A 19,592-nucleotide genomic window follows, 5' to 3' on the forward strand; every position below is an offset into this window, starting at 1 on the left:
GGGGTGGGGGCGGGGGTGGGCAGTGAATTGGAAACTCTCGCCATTGGGACCCAGAGGGAGCGTCTACCTTGCGCTTCTTAGCATCGTGAAGGAAATGCCCGGCTCGTGAGCTTCTCTTGCCGTGCCTGAAAGTAGATCAAACCCTAGGGCGCCACCTTCTCCGCCCCTCTCTCTCATACCTGGGTACTCATCAAGCCAGGGATGCCACAATGAAACACCACACAGGATTTCAGCCTCTCACAGTTCAGAGCTGGAAGCTCGTGACCAAGGTGCGTGGCAGGCGGGTTTCTTCTGAAAGGCATGTCATGTTCATGGTCGTCTTCCTCCTGTGTCCTCACAATGTCTCCACTCTGTGTGTCTATGCCCTAATCTCCTCTTAGGAAGATGTCAGGCAGAGCCAGGCATGGTGATACATGCCTGTAATCCCAGTACTTAGGGGGCTGTGACAGGAGGATCGCAGGTTCTAAAATAGCCTCAGCAAGTAGTGAGACTCTTATCAACCTAGTGAGACCCTTTTTCAAAATAAAACTAAAATAGGGCTGGGGTTGTAGCTTGGAGGTGAAATGCTCCTGACTCCAATCCCCAGCACCACAAGACAAGAAAAAAGAAAGACACAGGCAGACTAGATTGGGTCCCACCCACCCCAAGGACCTCATCAAACCTTAATTTTTTCTTAAATGACTCTATTTCCAAATACAGTCACATATTTTGGTACTCTTGTGACTTCAGAACATACATTATGGGGGACAAGATTCAACTTATTTGGGGAAGGGGTTACTGGGGATTGAATCCAGGAATATTCTACCTCTGAGCTACACCTTCAGCCCTTTTTATTTTTTGACATAGGGTCTCCATAAATTGCTGATGCCCTTGTTCAGTTGCTGGGGCTGGCCTGGAACCTGCGAGCCTCCTGCTTCAGCCTCCCAACTACTGGGATTACAGGCAAGGGTCACCATGCCTGGCTACAATTCAATTTATAACACCTCGCCAGCAATCTGGCAACAAATTCAGACCGTTCTGCCTCTGCAACATACCTGGAATCCAGCCACCCCTGCGCACCTTCCTTGCCCACCAACCTGGTCCCGTGCAGGGGCCAGGGGTCATCGTAACGCACGACGCTGCCACCTGCTCAGCCTGCTCCAGCGGATTCTCATCTGGCTCAGAGTGGACGCTCTGGTCCTGGCTGCCAGCTCCAGGGCCCATGTGAGGCCCCCCCAACTCTCCATCTGGAACCTTTTCCCCCTCGCTCCCTGCACTCCCACCACGCTGGCCTCCTTGCTATTCCACAGGCACACACCACGCTCCCGCTCACAGCCTCTATCTATCCCCTTTGCCTGGGGAGACCAGATCCCCTGGGCGCCCGGCCCTCCTGCTGCTGTTTTTATCAGTAGCTCTGCCCCCTTTCCTCCACTTCCTGCTTCCCTCCCGCCTCACACACAGGTGTGAGCAGGTGTGTAAGAGTGCCCGTGTGCGCCTCCCTCGCTTATCGTCCGTCACCCCAGGAGAAACTGAGTTCCAAGGGAGTGGACACTTGCCCTCATCCTGTGCTGCCCAGAGATAAAGAGGGTTATTTGTTGATCGCATAAATGAGCAATATCTAGAATTAGAAATGAAATGTAAGGAATTAAAAAGTGGGGGAAGCCAGGCATGGTGGGGCATCCTGTAACCCCGGTACTAGGGAGGCTGAGACAGGAGGGTCGCAGGGTCAAGGCCAGCTTCAGCAACTTAGTGAGGCCCTAGGTAATTTAGTGAGAACTTGTTTCAAAATAAAATGAAATAGAACTGGAGGTATACATCAAAGTAAACTATACTAGGTTTGACCCCTAGTACAGAAAAAAAAGGAAGGAAGGAAGGTAGGAAGGAAGGAAGGAAGGAGAGAAAGGGAAAGGCTATATATGTTCCCCTACCTCTTATAGGTTTAGCAGATTTTTTTTTAGTACTCTAGGTTAGGGTGTTATTTATAGGTTTACATTGTTAGTCTGCTGTTACCATATTTTAACCTGTGGCAAAGCAAAATTCCCTGAGAACACAGACCATAGGTTTACTTTTCCATATGTAACTTGTGCCTCTTACACAGTCCTATCTCTAGAGGTACAACCACCAAGGACAATGGGAGCCCCCACCGCCGCTGCAGGAGGGGACCTGCGGCTTCTCCCCCAGATCTCAACAGACCTAAGGTACCAGAAAGGATGGAGGAGCAGAGCGGGGCCCCGAGGCCCAGGTTCAAGTCCTACCACCACTCATTGGTTATATGAATAATAATTTCTCGGAGCCTCATTTTTTCATCTGTAAGAATAAAAATTATAGCCAGGCGTGGTGGCGCACGCTTGTAATCCCCGCGCTTGGGAGGTGGAGACAGGAGGATCGCGCAGGTTCTAAGCCAGCCGCTTGCTCTGGCTTTAGAGACTCTGTTTCCAAATAAAAATATAAAAATAGGTCTAGGAGTGTAGCCGGGAGGTAGAAGGGCTTCCAGGAACCCCAGTACCACCAAAACATAAAAAATAAAAATGATAATATTACCTAAAAGAGCCAAGCATGGTGGTGCATGCTTGTAATTCCAGCATTCAAAAAGCTGAGACAGAATGCCAGGCATGGTGGCGCACGCTTGTAATCCCGGCGCTTGGGAAGCTGAGACAGGAGGATCGCGCTGGTTCGGAGCCAGCCTCGCTGGCTTAAGAGACCCTGTTTCCAAATAAAAAAAATTAGGTCTGGGAGTGTAGCCCGGAGATAGAAGGGCTTCCAGGAACCCCAGTATCACCAAAAATAAATAAATATATATATATATAGAAAGAAAGAAAGAAAGAAAGAAAGAAAGAAAGAAAGAAAGCTGAGACAAGAGGATCATGGTCCATGGCCAGCCTCAGCTACTTAGTGAGGTCCTCTGCAACTCAGTGAGACCCTGTTTCAAAATAAAGAATAAAAATATAGGGCTGGGGGTGTAGCTCGGAGGTAGAATGCCCCTGGGTTCCATCCCAAGTACCACACACAAAAAAAAATAATAACAACAACAATACCTAAAAGGATTCAAGAAAACACAGATAAATTGTCAAGCATCTATCTGGCATGACAGGCCCTTAGTAAACGACCCTATGTTTCCCATGCTAAACCACCAAGCTCCAGGCAGCAGTTACAGGAGAGACCCATATGTCTCCAACAGAAGAGCAAGTCCAGGAGGAGACAGGAGCAGGTGATAAGGACAGGCAGTTTTTGGGTCAGGAGAACAGCTGACACTCAACCCAGGGATCTGATCTGAGTGACCCAGGCCTGTAATAGGCTCTGGTGTTTGACAGTGGCTGCACACTCTTCTCCCTGAAAGCCAGCCCCTGAGGGAACACATTTAAAGGCAGAAAACATTGTCCAGTGTACAGGGCGAGGACGCCCTGGCTCCCTCTCACTCTAGGTCTTCCTCACCTGGAAGCCCTTCTACCTCCGGGCTACACTCCCATACCTATTTTTACATTTTTTTATTTGGAAACAGGGTCTCCTAAGCCAGCGCGCGCGGCTGGCTTCGAACCTGCGTGATCCTCCTGTCTCCGCCTCCCAAGCGCGGGGATTACAAACGTGCACCACCATGCCCGGCGACTGTGGTTTCTGACCCTTCCTCGCCCTCACCCCCATGCCTTCTCACCCCACTGCTCCGACTTCCTCCTTCCTAGCGGACAGGCGGTCACCACTGCACAGCGTTCTCTGCTGTTGGCAACCACGTCCCTCTGGTGACAATGCAGGAGCTGGTCCAGAGGAGGCAGGAGGGGACCCTCCTCTCCCACTCAGTCCCACGCTACATCAAGCCTCATGGGGAGAAATTATGAGGCTCAGAGACAGCACCCACAAGCCAAACTTCTGGGCTACTTGGGGAGCTACTAGTTCCCAACACCACCCACAGCTGTGTGCTCACCAAAAGTGGCACATCCCCATGGTCCCAGATCCCCACTTTTCCCGCCCTCTTCTGGCAAGTAGGAGCTAAAGGGATGTGTTAAAACAGAAAGCCCCAACAGGGGCTTTCTCACCAGAGCGATATCTCCTCCCTTTCCCATCCCACCTGCCCTGAGTCCAAGTCTTACCAGATCCAAAGGGGAGCTCCAGGGAAGTGGGAGATGTCTTAGTGTATGCTTTGCTGCTATAACAAAGTGTATAGTAGCAGCTTTGCTGCTATAACAGAGTGCTTGAGATGGAGCGATTTATAAAGAACAGATTCATTTCTTACAGTTCGGGAGGCTGGCAAGTCCAAGAGTTTGGTGCCTCTGCCATGTCAACAGGGTGGAGGGCATCGTGTAGCAAGAGAGAGAGGTGTGCCAACTCAGTCTCTTCCTTTTCTTATGAAGCCATTAATCCCATAGTGCCCTCCCCCAAGAACCTGTGTAACCCCACTATTTCCCCATTTCTATGTACCATTAATTTATCTATTTTAGATTAAGTTTCCAACACATGAACTTTTGAGGGATGTATTCAAACCAGAGCAAGCACCTTAGATACCGGCTTCTGGAAGGCATATCTGGGAGGAAAGCATGTTCTGAGTGAAGGAGGAGGTCCTGAGAAATGAAGCAGGTAAAGCGGAACTGAAAACTTAATTCTGAATTCTTTCCTTTAGACCATGTTGATGTTTATTTTTGTGCTGGGGATTGAACCCAGGGACACTCTTCCTCCGAGTATACCCCTAGCCCTTTTTACTTTTTTTCTTTGAAACAAGATCTCACCAAGTTGCTAAGGCTGTCCTATGAGATCACAGATCCTCCTGTCTCAGCCTCTGAATTACTAGGATTACAGGCCACTTTTTAACATTCTATTCTCCCTTTCTTTCGTTCTCTCTCTCTCTCTCCCTCTCCCTCTCCCTCTCCCTCTCCCTCTCCCTCTCCCTCTCCTTTCTTTCTTTCTTCCTTTTCTTAACCTATTAACCTGGGCTCTGCTCACCTGATATTCTCCTTCTCTCTCTCTCTCTCTCTCTCTCTCTCTCTCTCTCTCTCTCTCTCTCTCTCTCTCTCTCTGCCCCCCTCTCCCTCTCCCTCTCCCTCTCCCTCTCCCTCTCCCTCTCCCTCTCCCTCTCCCTCTCTCTCTCCCTCTCCTTTCTTTCTTTCTTCCTTTTTTTAACCTATTAACCTGGGCTCACCTGATATTCTCTCTCTCTCTCCCCTCCTTTCTTTCTTTCTTCCTTTTTTTTTTTTAACCTCTCATTACCATTAACCTGGGCTCTGCTCACCTGATCGAATGGGAAGAGACCACAGTAAGGACTAGGGAAACCACGAGTGGGGAGGGGAAGGGAGGACACACCTGCTGACCATGGGCGAGCCCGGCCAGAGGTTAGACCCTCAGGTGTGTTACCTCTTTACAATCTCTTTTGGGGCCATATTATAGCCTGAGATAAAAGAGAAAATCAGCAACACTGATCATGTATTTAAAATGTTGATATTTTTACTTATAATGAAATTATAAACATTAATAATGGCTTTTCAAAATATTGCACTAAAAGCCAGGTATGGTGGGGCACGATTGTAATTCCAGCATTTAGGAGGCTGAGACAGGAGAATCACAGTTCGAGGACAGTCTCAGTTACTACTTAGGCCCTTTGAAACTCAGTGAGACCCTATTTCAGAATAAATAATAAAAAAAAAATAGAGCTGGGGTATAGCCTGGAGGTAGAATGCCCCTGGGTTCCATCCCCAGTACCACACAAAAAAATTGCATTAATCTGGACATAATGGCATGGTCTTGTACTACTCAAGAGGCTGAGGCAGAAGGGTCACTCACTTGAGCCCACAAATTGAAGGCCAGCCTGTGCAAATTAGCAAAACCCCATTTCAAACCCCTCCCTGCAATAAAACCAAAGCATATGCATATGTTTATTTATGTATGCACACCCGTGCGCACATATAGGCACACACACACAAAGTGTTTATATTAGTTGACACATATTTCCTGTGATACACACACAGGAAAAAAGAAAAATACTGCTTTAAAGTTTTCTCTATATTCATTACTATGATTTTCTTTTGGTGGTGGTGGTCCTGAGGATGGAGCCCAGGAGTGCTCTACCTCTGCGCTATACTCCTAGCCCTATTTTATTTTTTATTTTGAAGCAGAGTCTCACTAAGTTGCTTGAGATCAGCCACAAACCTGTGACCCTCCTGTCTCAGCCTCCCAAGTCCTGGGATTACAAGCATGGACTCCCACGCCCAGCTCATTACTAAGATTTTTAGCATCCCCTTAAATTTTCACTTGAGGCAAGCGCCTCTCTGGTGTCTGGTCCTGATAAGATATAGCTCAGCAAAAAGACTCATCAGTTCACCTGATTAATTTTTTAAGACTGGAACCTCTAAAATTTTATTTTTTAAAGATATGTAATTATGATCCAACTAAAAGAATGGAGTAAAGAATTAAATTCTCAACTGCAAAAATAAAACAAATTTTCAACACAATTCAAATCCTTTATCTTGTAACAAGGCCAGGGGACTTCACCTTCCATCCACCAGGTGTCTCTATAAACTCCCTGCCCATCTCTGCACTGGGCATGGAAGATAACGTCATATGTGAAAGCTGATGTGTTCAACCAGCTCTAAAGAGACAGCACCAAAAGAGAAAAGAAAAAGAAACTTACAAAACAACCCCTGGAATATAACAGCCTCCAATACCAAATTTACAGCAGTCCATCCATTCATCCAGTGTTTCTGGATGATAAGTAAATGCTATGATGATAAAATCTATTAACCTATTTAAGGCAAAAAACTGATTTTAGAGTCAGTTTGTCTTAATCAGTATCCTTTCTAGAATGTCCCTGCTTTCGTCTTTCCTGATCCCTTAGCTGGATTATTTTCTACCAGAGCACAATTCTGCAAGTTCAGAACAGAGTATTCTAGGAGGGTCTCAGAGGAACTAACTGTTCACCTGGTTTGGAGGATGAGGTTTCACCCATACTTTTAGGGTGGGAATTTTAAAAACACCATTCAAGCCATTTTCTTATGTTAAAAATAGATAAACATATGAAGTGCTAAGGCAAAAGCCCAAACACAGACTGGTGAGCAAGTTGTGGTGTTCTTTAAACATCAGTTTGCTCCGGTCATGGTGGCATGCTCCTGTAATCCCAGTACTCCAAAGGCTAAGATGGGAGGATCACAGGTTCAAGACCAGCCTCAGCAACTTAGCAAGACTGACAGCAACTGGGGGAGGTACTGGGGGATAAAGTTGATCAAATTATGTTATGTCCGCTGGGCATAGTGACATATGCCTGGAATCCAAATACTTGGGAGATAGGGGGATCCTGCACAGATTCGAGGCCAGCATCAGCAAATTAGTGAGACCCTGCTTCAAGATAAAAATTAAAAAATGGGTTGAAAGTGTAGCTTAGAGGGAGAATAAGACTTGATGAATGTTAACATACGGCAATTTTTAAGTCAATTTCACATCATAATTTCTATACTCATTGTGATAATTGTGTTTTACCAGCTTTTTTTCTTAAGTGCACTTAAGAAGATCTAATGTGTTTGTATTGTGATCTTTAACTACATGAATAGGAGAAGTTAATTTAGGCTTGCAATCAACACTTGAATGTTTAGAGGAAAAATTTTTTTGTGTGTGGTGCTGGGGATTGAACACAGGGGCATTCTACTTCCAAGCTACACCCCCAGCCCTATTTGTTATGCTTTATTTTGAAACAGATTCTTACTAAGTTGCAGAGAGCCTCACTAAGTAGCTGAGGCTAACTGTTAACCAGGAGCCTCCTGTCTCAGCCTCCCAAGTACTGGGATTATAAACATGTGCCACCACACCCAGCTTCTAACTTTTGAAAACTTTTTAATTGATACATAAAACATAAAATTAGCCAGGCATGGTGGCGCACACTTGTAATCTCCACGCTTGGGAGGCTGAGACAGGAGGATCGCACAGGTTCGAAGCCAGCCTCAGCAACTTCGTGAGACCCTGTTTCCAAATAAAATATATAAAAATAGATCTGGGAGTATAGCCCGGAGGTTCCACTCCCAGTACCACCACTCCCAGTACCACCAAAAAATAAAACCTTTTAATTGATACATAAAACAAAATTATACATAATAATGGAATAGCATATGGTCCTTCGATACACAAATGCATTGTATAATGTTTCGGTCAGGTTGAACCTGTCTCCTCAGTCATCTTTCATTTCTCCATGGCACACAATCCAGTGTCCTTTCTCCTAGCGTTTTGAGATGTATAGCACACAATTGTTGTCATAGGTGTTCTCCCAGGCAACGCTATCCTGGAACTGCTGCTTCTTCCCCCAACCTTTTCTGGGTACCAGGGATTGAACTCAGGACCTTGTAAATGCCAGGCAAATACTCTACCACTGAGACATCCCCAGGCCTTGTTTAAGTTTTGTTTTGAGACAGTGTCTCACTAAGTTTCCCAGGCTGGACTTGATCTTGTGATCCTCTTGCCTCAGCCTCCCAGCAAGCTGGGATTGCAGGCACGCATCCCGGTTCCCCGGAGCTGCTCACTCCTCAGGCTGCAGCTTCCCCCCACTGGGCAGCTCTCCCTGTCCCCGCTCACCCTATTTTGATGTAGAAAGACAGCCTGGCTTAAAGTCTGAAAAGATTCTGGCCCACATGCTTTAAACTACCTCTTTTTGCTAGATGCAGTCATTTAAACTCTCCGTCCTCAGTTTACTCTCCTGTAAAGGAGAGGTAATGAAGGACATACTGTAAAGTTGTTCTGGGATCCAATGTGGTAATACCGTAAATAGCCTAAAACACTGACTGCGTCTCTAAGAGCAGGGAGCCAGCCAGGCGAGGTGGCACAGAACTCCAATCCCAGCGGCTTGGGAGACTGAGGCAGGAGGATCTCAAGTTTGAGCCAGGCTCGGCAGCTCAGCCAGACCTTGTTTCCAAGTAAAATTAAAAAAAAAAAAAAAAGGCTAGAGAAGCTGGGGATGGTAACCCCAGTACTTGAGAGGCTGAGGAAGAAAGAGCGCAGGTTTAAGACCAGCCTCAGCAATGTAGCGAGACTCTCTGTGAGACTCTATTTCAAAATAAAAAGTAAAAGGGGCTGGGGATGTAGCTTGGAGATAGAATGCTCCTGGGTTCAATCCCTGGTGCCACCAGGAAGAAGAAGGAGGAGGAGGAGGAGGAGGAGGAGGAGGAGGAGGAGGAGGAGGAGGAAGAATAGGAGGAGAAGAAGGAGAAAAAAAGAAGAGAAAAGAAAAGAAAAATGCTTTGGGAAACAATAGAAAAAAATTTTTTTTTTGGTGGTACTGGGGATGGAATCCAGGGGCCTTCTATTTCCGGGCTACACTCCCAGACCTATTTTTTAATATTTGGAAACAGGGTCTCTTAAACCAGCTAAGGCTGGCTTCAAACCTGTGTGATCCTCCTGTCTCAGCCTCCCAAGCCCAGGGATTACAAGCTTGTGCCGGCTAACAATAGAAATTTTTTAAAAATAACATAAAAAGAGCTGGGAGCCCGGTGTGGTGGCGCAGGCTTGTAATCCCAGCATTTGGGAGGCTGACACAGAAGGATCCAAGTTCCCAAACAGCCTCAGCTACTTGGGCCCTTTGCAACTCAGTGAGACCTATTTCAAAATGAAGAATAAAAAATAGGACTGGGTATGTAGCTCAGAGGTAGAATGCCCCTGGGTTCCATCCCTAGTACCGCAAAAAATAAAAAATAAAAATAAATAAATAAAAAGAGCTGGGAATGCAGCTCAGTAGTAAAGCACCCCCGGAATCAACCCCAAATATCTAGTAATAGTAATAACAACAACAACAACAACAACAACAACAACATAAAATAAAAGTAGGTAGCAAACATTTCACGGTTGGTATCTGATAATCTCTCAGTGGCACCTGCGCTGTGCGCAGCAGACTGGCCTCTTTCCCACAGGATGCCGCCGCCCTCCCTGCGCCTTGGCTGGGGCTCTCCAGCCTCGGGCTCCGCGGGCTCTGCCGCACGCCATGCCCTCTGTCTAGCCCTCTCGCTTGTTTCCATGGCTGCACTCCTCTCGCCTGTGTTATTGAAAGCTCCGGCTGCAGAGGCAGGTTTATTTATAGCTGGAAAATTAGTGTTATTTAGCTTGAGCTTTTCTGCAACCGTCAGTCCATTACTGTAAGAGCACCCACATTTATGCGGCAACACCGTTCTGTTTTCCCAGCGCCCTGTAATCATTAATTAGCCACTCAAAACAATGTTTACTGAATGTCTGTGAGGAGAGAAGCCCCATCCGGTCTTCTCATCAGAAACCGGGGTCTTCTCTGGGCTCAGCCTCCCGCGTCCCAATCGCTCGCTCAACCTGGCCATCTCTCAGGCATTTTAGACATGGCCAGAATTCTCCGCACCCCAACCCTCTTCCTGCCGTTAGTTCTTGATTTGAGTGAATGGAGTCAACATTCCCCAGCCCTCCGTGCCAACGCCTGAGAGTCAGCCGGGACTCCACACCCCAAGTGTCAGCAGGCTCCGTCAGTCCCCTCTGCTGAACCCCCAACTCTCCTCCTATGTCCGCTGCTGTACCACCAAGGAGTATGGACCTGTTGGATGATCACCGAGCCCCTCCGGGCTGCTCCTTCTTCAGCCCTTCCTCCAGGGCCTCCTCCATATCGTCATTGCATTCATCTGATATCTGACCACCTCAGCGCCCCTCTCCACTCGAAACCCTCCGTGTCCCCACCAAACGTGGCGTGCAAGGCTTCTCATCCCCTCACACGCCTTCCTCACTGGATTCGGCTCCTGCCCTCCCCAGGTCGCCTTCCTCACAGGTCACGCTGCTGTTCCTTAGCCCGAATACTCACCCCCTTCCACTCAACGAGTGAATGACTTCTCCTTCAAGACTTATCTTGAGAATCACCTAATCCAGGAAGCCTTTCTCCCACCTCCCCAGGCAGAATTCACACTTCCTCCTCTCTGTTCTACAAGTGTCTGGCTCAGACTTCCATTAGGATGCCTCTCTTACTGTTCGATACTATTGTTTACCAGCCCGTCTCCCCCACGGGGCTGACCACCTCCCAAATACTCCATTTGTCTTCGTATCTCCCCTGCCTGGCATACAAGGGGTGCTCAATAAATGCTCATAACGCTCATGATTGAAGTTTCAGAAGCCAGGTCTCCTGAGTGCCCAGACCTCGTCCCATGCCGTTCTTCCTGGGGCGGTCTGGGATGGTGGCAGCTGGTTCTTCAGGACCTACCTGTACCATGTGCATACCTGTGCCACGCGTGGCTACCTAGAGGGCAGCCTGGGAGGATGATGAGACAAATCCAGATGTAAGCACACCTGGCAGAGGTGCTTGCTACTTATTCCCAGGCCCATCAGTGTCCTAACCTGTCAGAGAAAACCCCCGTTTAGCCCAGGAGCTGACAGATCCCAGTCAGGATGGAAGAAGCAAGATTAATTCAGACTCTACCTTGGACCTAAATTCAGTGTGACAGCCAGGCTGAGTGTGTGCACAAATCCTAAGGCCCACATGAAAGAGACCTGCACCTGGCTCGTCCTGGGTTGTAAGACCGTCAGCAGGGATGGGGGAGGGGGGTGCCATCATAGCTTCCCTCAAATAAGTGGCCTTAGATAAAAATCAAAACTGTTTTTTCTCGTTTTCCAGTGCAAACAAGCCCCAGGAAGTCAGTTGTGATCAGAGCCCTGCTGCTAAATTCACTCATGTTGCAAATATTTACTGAAAGCTGAGCACAGGGTTTGCAGAAAAGTTAACACATTGTCCCTTTCTTCAAGATGCTGATGGACTATTTGGAGGAGAAAGACGAACTTCTAAGAAAACTTGAAGAACAGTGAAAGAGACACACACGAAATGCAAGAATATGTCCTAGAGGGGGCTCACTGCCAGTGAGAGGCTCAGGACAGGGAGAGGTCGTTGGGCCCCGGGGGCTGAGCAGGAGGAGGCAGAGACCCCGGGGCCCTCACCTGACAGGTAGGACCCGCATGGCAGAGAGCTTGGAAGAAGGAGTATCTTGGCACAAAGAGCAAGATCCTTGCAGTTGGAGGTTTGAGTTTCTGTTCTGCCCTATATTAGAGACCTCAGGCATTTTTAAAAATTTGTCTGCACCTCAGTTTCCTCAGCAGTGAAAGAGGAATAACATTATCTACCCCATGGACTCTCTGAGTCTGCCATTACTGTAACAAAATGCCCGAGGAAGACTACTTTTGAAGGAGAGAGGTTTGTCTGGCTCACTGTTCTGGAGATTCAAGGGCATTGCAGCAGCATCAGCTCAGCTCTGGTGAGACCTCATGGTGGATCACAATGTCCAGAGCACATAGTCCTCAAAGAGCAATCTCGCGGCTAAACAGGAAACCAGGGAGATTCTGGGTGCAGGCTTGGACTTTTATAACAAATTGCCCTTGAGAGAGCACATGGATCCCACAAGAGCTACCTTAATCTCCTCTGAGGACAGCACCTTCAATGACCTAACAGTGTCCTATTAGGCCCCACCTCGTAAATGTTCCCCATACCCACACTGGGGATCCAGTGTCTGACACATGAACCTTTGGAGCTACCCAAATTATACCCAAGACATCACGGGTTCCATGTATCATTCAAGACCGCAAACATTGGTGGCATCTACTTGTGCTGAGCCCTGTGATAAGCCTTGGACTAAAAAGATGAAAAGAGCAGGCCCAGAGTTCAAGAGCTACACAGGGGAGACAGTAAATGTTGGTTGATGTGTTAGTCTGTTTTGTATTGCTGCAGTAAAATGCTTGAGGCTTGGTACATTATAAATAAAAACGATTTTTTTTTTTTTTTTTTTTTTTTTTTTTAGTGGTTCCTAGAAGCCCTTCTACCTCCGGGCTACACTCCCAGACCTATTTTATATTTTTGAAACAGCGCGGCTGGCTTCAAACCTGCGCTATCCTCCTGTCTCCGCCTCCCAAGCGTGAGGATTACAAGCGTGCGCCACCACGCCCGGCGGCAAAAACGATTTTTTTAAGCTCACAGTTCTAGAAGCCCAAGCTTGAGCAGCCACACCTGGCAAAGACCTCAGGTTCCATCATAACATGGCAGATGACATTACATGACAGGAATACATGAGAGAGAAGGGGGGAGGGAGGGAGGGAGGGAGGGAGGGAGGGAGGGAGGGAGGGAGGGAAAGAGAGAGAGATCGATCACATGGTGAGAGAGGAAGCAGAACCCTATAATAACTGTTTTCATGGCAACTGATCTAACCCACTCCTGAGAGTCAGCCATAAATCCCTCCCAAGGGTGGTATTCCATGTCCTAATTACCTCCTACTAGGCTCCGCCTCTTAAAGGTCCCACCACCTCTCAGTATGATTGCCTTGGGACCAAGCTTCCAGCACATGGACCACATCCAAACCATAGCGATCCAAACCCTCTTCCAGGTGCCTGTCATTTAGAGGGGAAGGGGCATCAGACCCAGGGCGCTGCAGGAATGGAATGGAGAAGGGTGGATCAGAGATGGGTCAAAGGTTGGAAGACAAAATAATCTCTTCCCAACCAGTTAGGTAAATTCCTGCCCCCTGGTCCCATCTCTGTGGCCTGGTCCCTCCTGAGGCCAGAGCTTCTGATTCGCAGCCTCTCTCCCTTGAAGGAGACCAAGGTCAAAGGCAGCAAGCTCTAGTGGCCACCATCACTGGACCTTTATATTTTTGTATTCTTTTCAGTTTTCCTGCAATAAACATGCATAATTTTATGATGTGAAAGAAGAAAGTTAAATACTGAGAAAACCATGACATGCATTACCCAAAGTGCCACTGTTTGCCATCGCTTAATGAAGTGATTAATTAATTAATTGTTTTTGTAGTGCTGGGATGGAATCCAGGGCCTCACAAAGAATAAGCACACACTCTTCTACTGTACACTCCCACACTCCCACTTAATTTTTCATTTTTCTTTTTTCTTTCTTTTCTTTTTTTTTTTTTTAGTACTGAGTGTTCAACCCAGGGCCAGTCTACCTCTGAACTACACCTCCAGCTTTTTAAATAGTTTTTATTTTGAAACAAGGTCTCATTAAGTTGCTGAGGTGTCCCTAATTTGCTGAGGCTATCCTTGAACTTGTGATCCTCCTGTCTCAGCCTCCCAAATACTGGGATTACAGGCACACACCCCGCCCCCACTTAATTTTTTAATGCAAAAGGCAACCACTAGAGGGCCGAGCTGGGCTCCCATTGATCAGGCAGAATGCGTTTCCTTCTTGCTGAAAAATGTAGTCCCGGGTCAACAAATCACAGGTTGTGGGCTGAGAACAATGCCTTCTGCAAACCGTGGTGAAGAGGCGTCTCCCTGGAGCCTCAAGCTCATTCTTAACTCCACCCGTCCATCAGGCTGGACTCTGGGTTTCTTAGCCCTGATTCCATTTTTCAGTGTTTCCTGGTGATTAGAAGCCCTTGGGCTTAGCAGGATTGTCTGTAATGACAGCAAATAGCTTGTAGGATGATGAGGCAATCTTTCCACACCGTGAGCTGCTATTGGCCTTTCAAATCCCTGATTCCCAGCAAAGCCCCTGGAGGTGAGGTCGGCTCGGTTCCCGCTTCCCCTCTGCTTCCCACACCTGATGCAGAAGCTTGCACAGCCATCACACCGCACCCACCTAGGGCAACCCTCGCTAGAATTGCTCACTCATCTGCCGCACAAAGCAAGGCTCCGGCTTCTCTCTGCTGCCACTGGAGTTACGGAAATTCAAGTCCCCGTGACACATCTGGGCGGCAAAGCTTGTTTCTCCTTCTCGGGAGTCTACTTTCGCCAGGGTTCGTCTCGTACCATTTCTTTGAGACGCTCATGCCCGCTCCAGCAACAATGGAAACGAACATGATTTCCCAAGCAGGTTGCCTAGATACCACTCCTTGTTTCTGAAACTCATTTAAACATGAAAACGCAGCTCCTGACTCATGCCAGGAACGCACGTCATGGTTTTCTCAGTATTTCACTTTCTTTTTCTTTCCCATCACGAAATAATGCGTGCTCATTTGCAGGAAAAACAAAAATTGAAAAGAATACAAAAATATAAAAGTCCACAAAGCAAAAAGAAAAAAAAAAAAAAAAACCTTCCATAATCACTATTTCCACTTGGGGATATTTCTTCCCGGCCTTTTTTTTTTTTTTTTCCTATGAGTTTTTAACATCCTGGAGATTAATACTGATTTTACATTAAGATTAATACTGTTAATTTACTTAGCATATTGTCAGCATTTTCCTATCTAGCAACAGTTTTCAGACACTTAATTTTTTAAAGGCTGCATTATAAAATGGGTCATTTTTCTTTATTTGTCTAGCCACTCTTTGAATGCTAGATATTTGGGTTGTTTCCAATCTTTTATCATTAGAAATGCTGTCATGATCACCATTTCTTAGGTATTAAAATGCCTAAAATATTTATTATATTTTTATTCTTCAGAATAAAATCTTTAAAAGAGCCTCAAATACACTGAATTTGTGAGTGTGAGTGTGTGTGTGTGTGTGTGTGTGTGTGTGTGTGTGTGTGTTACTGAAGACTGAACCCAGCCAGAGACCCCCAGGTCTTTATTTATTTTTTGTTGTTGTTGTTTTGTTTGTTTTTTTGGGGGGGCATTTTATTTTATTTTTTTTAAGTTTTATTTTATTGGTGCACTGTATTCATACATCATAGTGGGATACAAACTTTTGTAGACATACATGCACACATCGCCCAGTCAGCCCCCACCCGATCCCCACCCCATTCTCTCCCCATCCCTCCCTCCCATGCTTGGCTTAGTGGTTGACATCTAGTATTATAGCAATTTATCCAAAATTAAAAATGATAATCTCACATAACAGTTTCATTTGTCTGATACCAAGCTTTTGATGACTTAAAGATAACATTTCAATATTTCTTTTTGCTTTCTTTCTTACCAGAGAATATTTTTTTTTTTAGGTGAAACTATCATATATTTATTTTTCAGAAAAAAATCTATCCTGATATGGAATATGGACTCTAGATACCCAAAACAATCTCGAAGCAAAAACAAAGCTAGAAGATATATATTTTCTGATTTCAAACCATATAAAGCTACAATAATTGAAACAGTGTAGTACTGTTCTAAAGGCAGATATATAGACCATTGGAGTTAAATACAAGCCTAGAGCTAACTTCTTCCCTATATTGTCAAGTTATTTTTGACAAGGTTTCCACGAAGATTTGGTGGTGGAAATAATAATCTTTTAACTAAATATTGTTGAAAAATAATAATTACATGGAAAAGAATAAAATTGGACCCTTACCTAATCCCACATACAAGTATTAACTCAAACTAGATAAAAGACCTAAATATAAATCTTAAGACTATAAACTTTTAGGAGAAAATCTGGGTCATAAAACCTCACAACATTGAAATTGGCAGTGATTTCTTGGATATGATTTCAATGGCACAGGCAACAGAAGAATATACAAACTCCCTAAAAAATAAAAGAAAATATTGTATATCCAAAGACAATGTAAACAGAGTTAAAAGTTACTAATAGAATTGGATAAAATATTTCCAAATGCTCTATCTGAAGGTATATTAATATTCCAACTAGAAATCCTAAAAATTAACAATAAAGGCAAACAATACAATTTAGAGATAGGTAAAAGACTAACATAAATAATGAATCTCCACAGATAACCAATCTTAGTTGTCTGTTGGATGGAAACTCTTGTTTCTCTGGTTCTGGTGAGTGTTACCTATTTCTTCTTTGTAGTTAATCTCTTTGAGTATTTTCTCTAGCGCTGGTTTTGAAGACATAAATTCCTTCAGTTTCTGTTTGTCATGGAAGCTTCTTATTTCTCCATCTAATTTGATAGAAAGTTTTTCTGGGTAGGAAATTTTTGTCTGGAAGTTGTTTTCTTTCAGAGTTTGGAATATGTTACTCCAAGCCCTTCTGGCTCTCATGACTTGGTTTGGGAAGTCAGGAGTGATTCTAATTGGTTTGCCTCTGAATGTCAGTTGGCCCTTTGTTTTTGTTGCCTTTAAGATTCTCTGCTTGGCTTCCACATTGGTCATTTTGACAATTATATGGCGTGGGGATCCTCTTCTCGGATCCTGTCTAAAGGGAGTTCTATAAGTTTCCTGGATCTGTGTATCAACCTCTTGCTCTATATTTGGAAAATTTTCTGCTATTACTTCCTTGAAGAGATTGTTGATCCCTTTGGTATCACTTTCTTTTCCCTCCTCTATTCCAATTATTCTTAGGTTAGCTCTCTTAAGATGGGCCCATATTTCTTCCATGTCAGATTCCTGCTGTTGGATATCTTTTTCTAGATTAGAAACTATGCATTCATTTTTGGATTGCTCTTCTTCTAAGAGCGAGATTCTGTTCTCCATGTGGTCTAATCGGTTGTTTGTGCTTTGAATTGAGGCCTTTACTTCATTAATTGCATCCTTTATCTCTTTTTGGCTCTCTCTGAGTTCTTTTCGAAGCACCTCTATTATTTCTACAGTTATTTTCCTGATTTGATCTTCTAGAAATCTCTGATTTTCTGTTTTATCAGGTTCTGATGTTGTGGGGTTGTGCACATTCATTACTTCAGTGTTATTCCTCTTTCCCATGATTTCGGAGGTTTTTGCCTTCTCTGGGTTCTTCCCTTGGGTCACTATGGCTTCACTTAATGTGCTCTGGATCTCGAGTCTGTATTATCTCAGACCCTACTACTCCTTTACTGGGTTGTATCACAGAGTCTCCGACCCAGGGAGTCGATAGAGGCTGCTTTAAACTATGGGGGGTGCCAGGTTGCACGCTCTCCCATGGTGTGATATCTCTGCCACCACCACTCCCTCACTGGGTCAAGTCCCAGGAGGCACAATACTGGGATTTCTCCTCTGTGGCCCGCAATTTGACTCACTGTTCTTGAGTACGCAGATGTAGCTGTACTGGACTCGGTGAATTCACTGCTGCTGCCGCCGCCGGTGGCAATATGGCGCCTCTGCCACGCCCTCGGCCATGAGGCTGGCATATTTTTTCTTCTCTGGTTTTGATTTCCACTCTGAATCCCTGCAGCGTGTGCTGAGCTCAGCCACTGGGAGCTTTAAATGCTGTCTGCGCCGAAAGATCCCGCCTGGCTGTTCCGCATCGGCTCACCTCGGCTTGCTGTAGCCGTCCGCTGAGTTCGCCGCTGCCGCCGGCAGTATGGCGCTGCTGCCGCGTCCTCGGGCGCGTGTGTCTCCTCTGTGGCCCTGAGCTCTGTTCTCAGTCCGCTTTCTCTCTGGAGCCTGGTGGTTTTTTTGTTTTTCTGGTGATGGTGTTTTCTGGCTATGAAAGGCGCTCTTTTTGTGGTAATGGAGATTGGTTGTTAGCGGGACTCTTAAGCCCCGCTTTTCTCGGTCGTCATCTTCCCGGAAGTGGCATTTTGTTGTTGTTGTTTTGAAACAGAACAGGGCCTTGTTAGGTTGCTGAGAGTCTCAGTAAGTTGCTAATGCTGGGCTTGAACTTGCAATTCTCCTGTCTCAGCCTCCCAAGTACTGAAATTACAGGCGTGTGCCACCATGCCCTGTGACGCTGAATATTTTAAAAATTCAAAAATAGTTAATACATATTTTAATTTTTTTAAATGTAAGCAGTATATTAAAAATAAGTTTTCCCTCTTCTCTCCCTAGTCCCTAGTACCACTCCCTACAGGCAATTACTGCTACCAGAGGTTTTCTAGATATACGAAAGCATGTGTTATTTGTTTATTTGACAGTATATATTCAATCAAAACTGACTTGTTGTATTTAAAAGTTGCAGATATTCCATTAGATGATGTATTAAAACTCACATCTGACATGCCCTGGACAAACAGAACCCCAAACTTTTTTTTTTTTTTTTTGGGTGGTACTGAGATTTGAACCCATGGCCCTGCACTTGGTAGGCAAGTACTCTACCACTGAGGCAAGGTCTCACTAGGACCATAGAGGTCTTATTTTTATTTTGAGACAGGGTCTCATTAAGTTGCCCATTCTGACCTTGAACTTGCGATCCTCCTGCCTCAGCCCCTGGAGTCTCTATGTGGCAGGTGTGTAGCATCGTGCCGGCTGGACAGAACCTCTTAATGTAGTGGATCCATAGCGAGCCCGGGGTCTGATTCTACGCGGTTTCCCCCATGCTACACCTCTGCTGGTGGGGAGCACAAATGGTGGCAGAGGTACCAGCCCTACCTGGCTGGAATGTTCCCATCTCATCTAGAAGTTTTCAAACTTTCCTGATCTCTATACTTGTTTGTTAAAATTTTCAGTATGCACTTTCACTTACATAAATGTGTTTATTGATAAATTATATGCATATTACTGTAAGAATAGGCTGTTATATACAAGATACACACATAAATAGATATTCTTAGTTTAATTAAAATGAAATAAGTAATATTTTTCTGTAATAATAAGTTAAATAAAATGTTATAATAAAAATAATTTTGGTCTTTTTGCAGCACTGGGAAGGGCATTCATTGTACCTCTGAGCTATACCCCCAGCCCTATTTTTTTTATTTTTTTATTTATTTATTTTTTTTTTAGTGGTACTGGGGATGGAACCCTTCTACCTCTGAGCTACACTCCCAGACCTATTTTTTATATATATATTTTATTTGGAAACAGGGTCTCTTAAGCCAGAGAGGCTGGCTTCGAACCTGCGCAGTCCCCCTGTCTCCGCCTCCCAGATGCAGGGATCACAAGCGTGTGCCACCACGCCCGGCTATTCTTTATTTTGAA

Source organism: Muscardinus avellanarius (assembly GCF_963383645.1).
Source record: "Muscardinus avellanarius genome assembly, chromosome: 6".
Taxonomy (NCBI): domain Eukaryota; kingdom Metazoa; phylum Chordata; class Mammalia; order Rodentia; family Gliridae; genus Muscardinus; species Muscardinus avellanarius.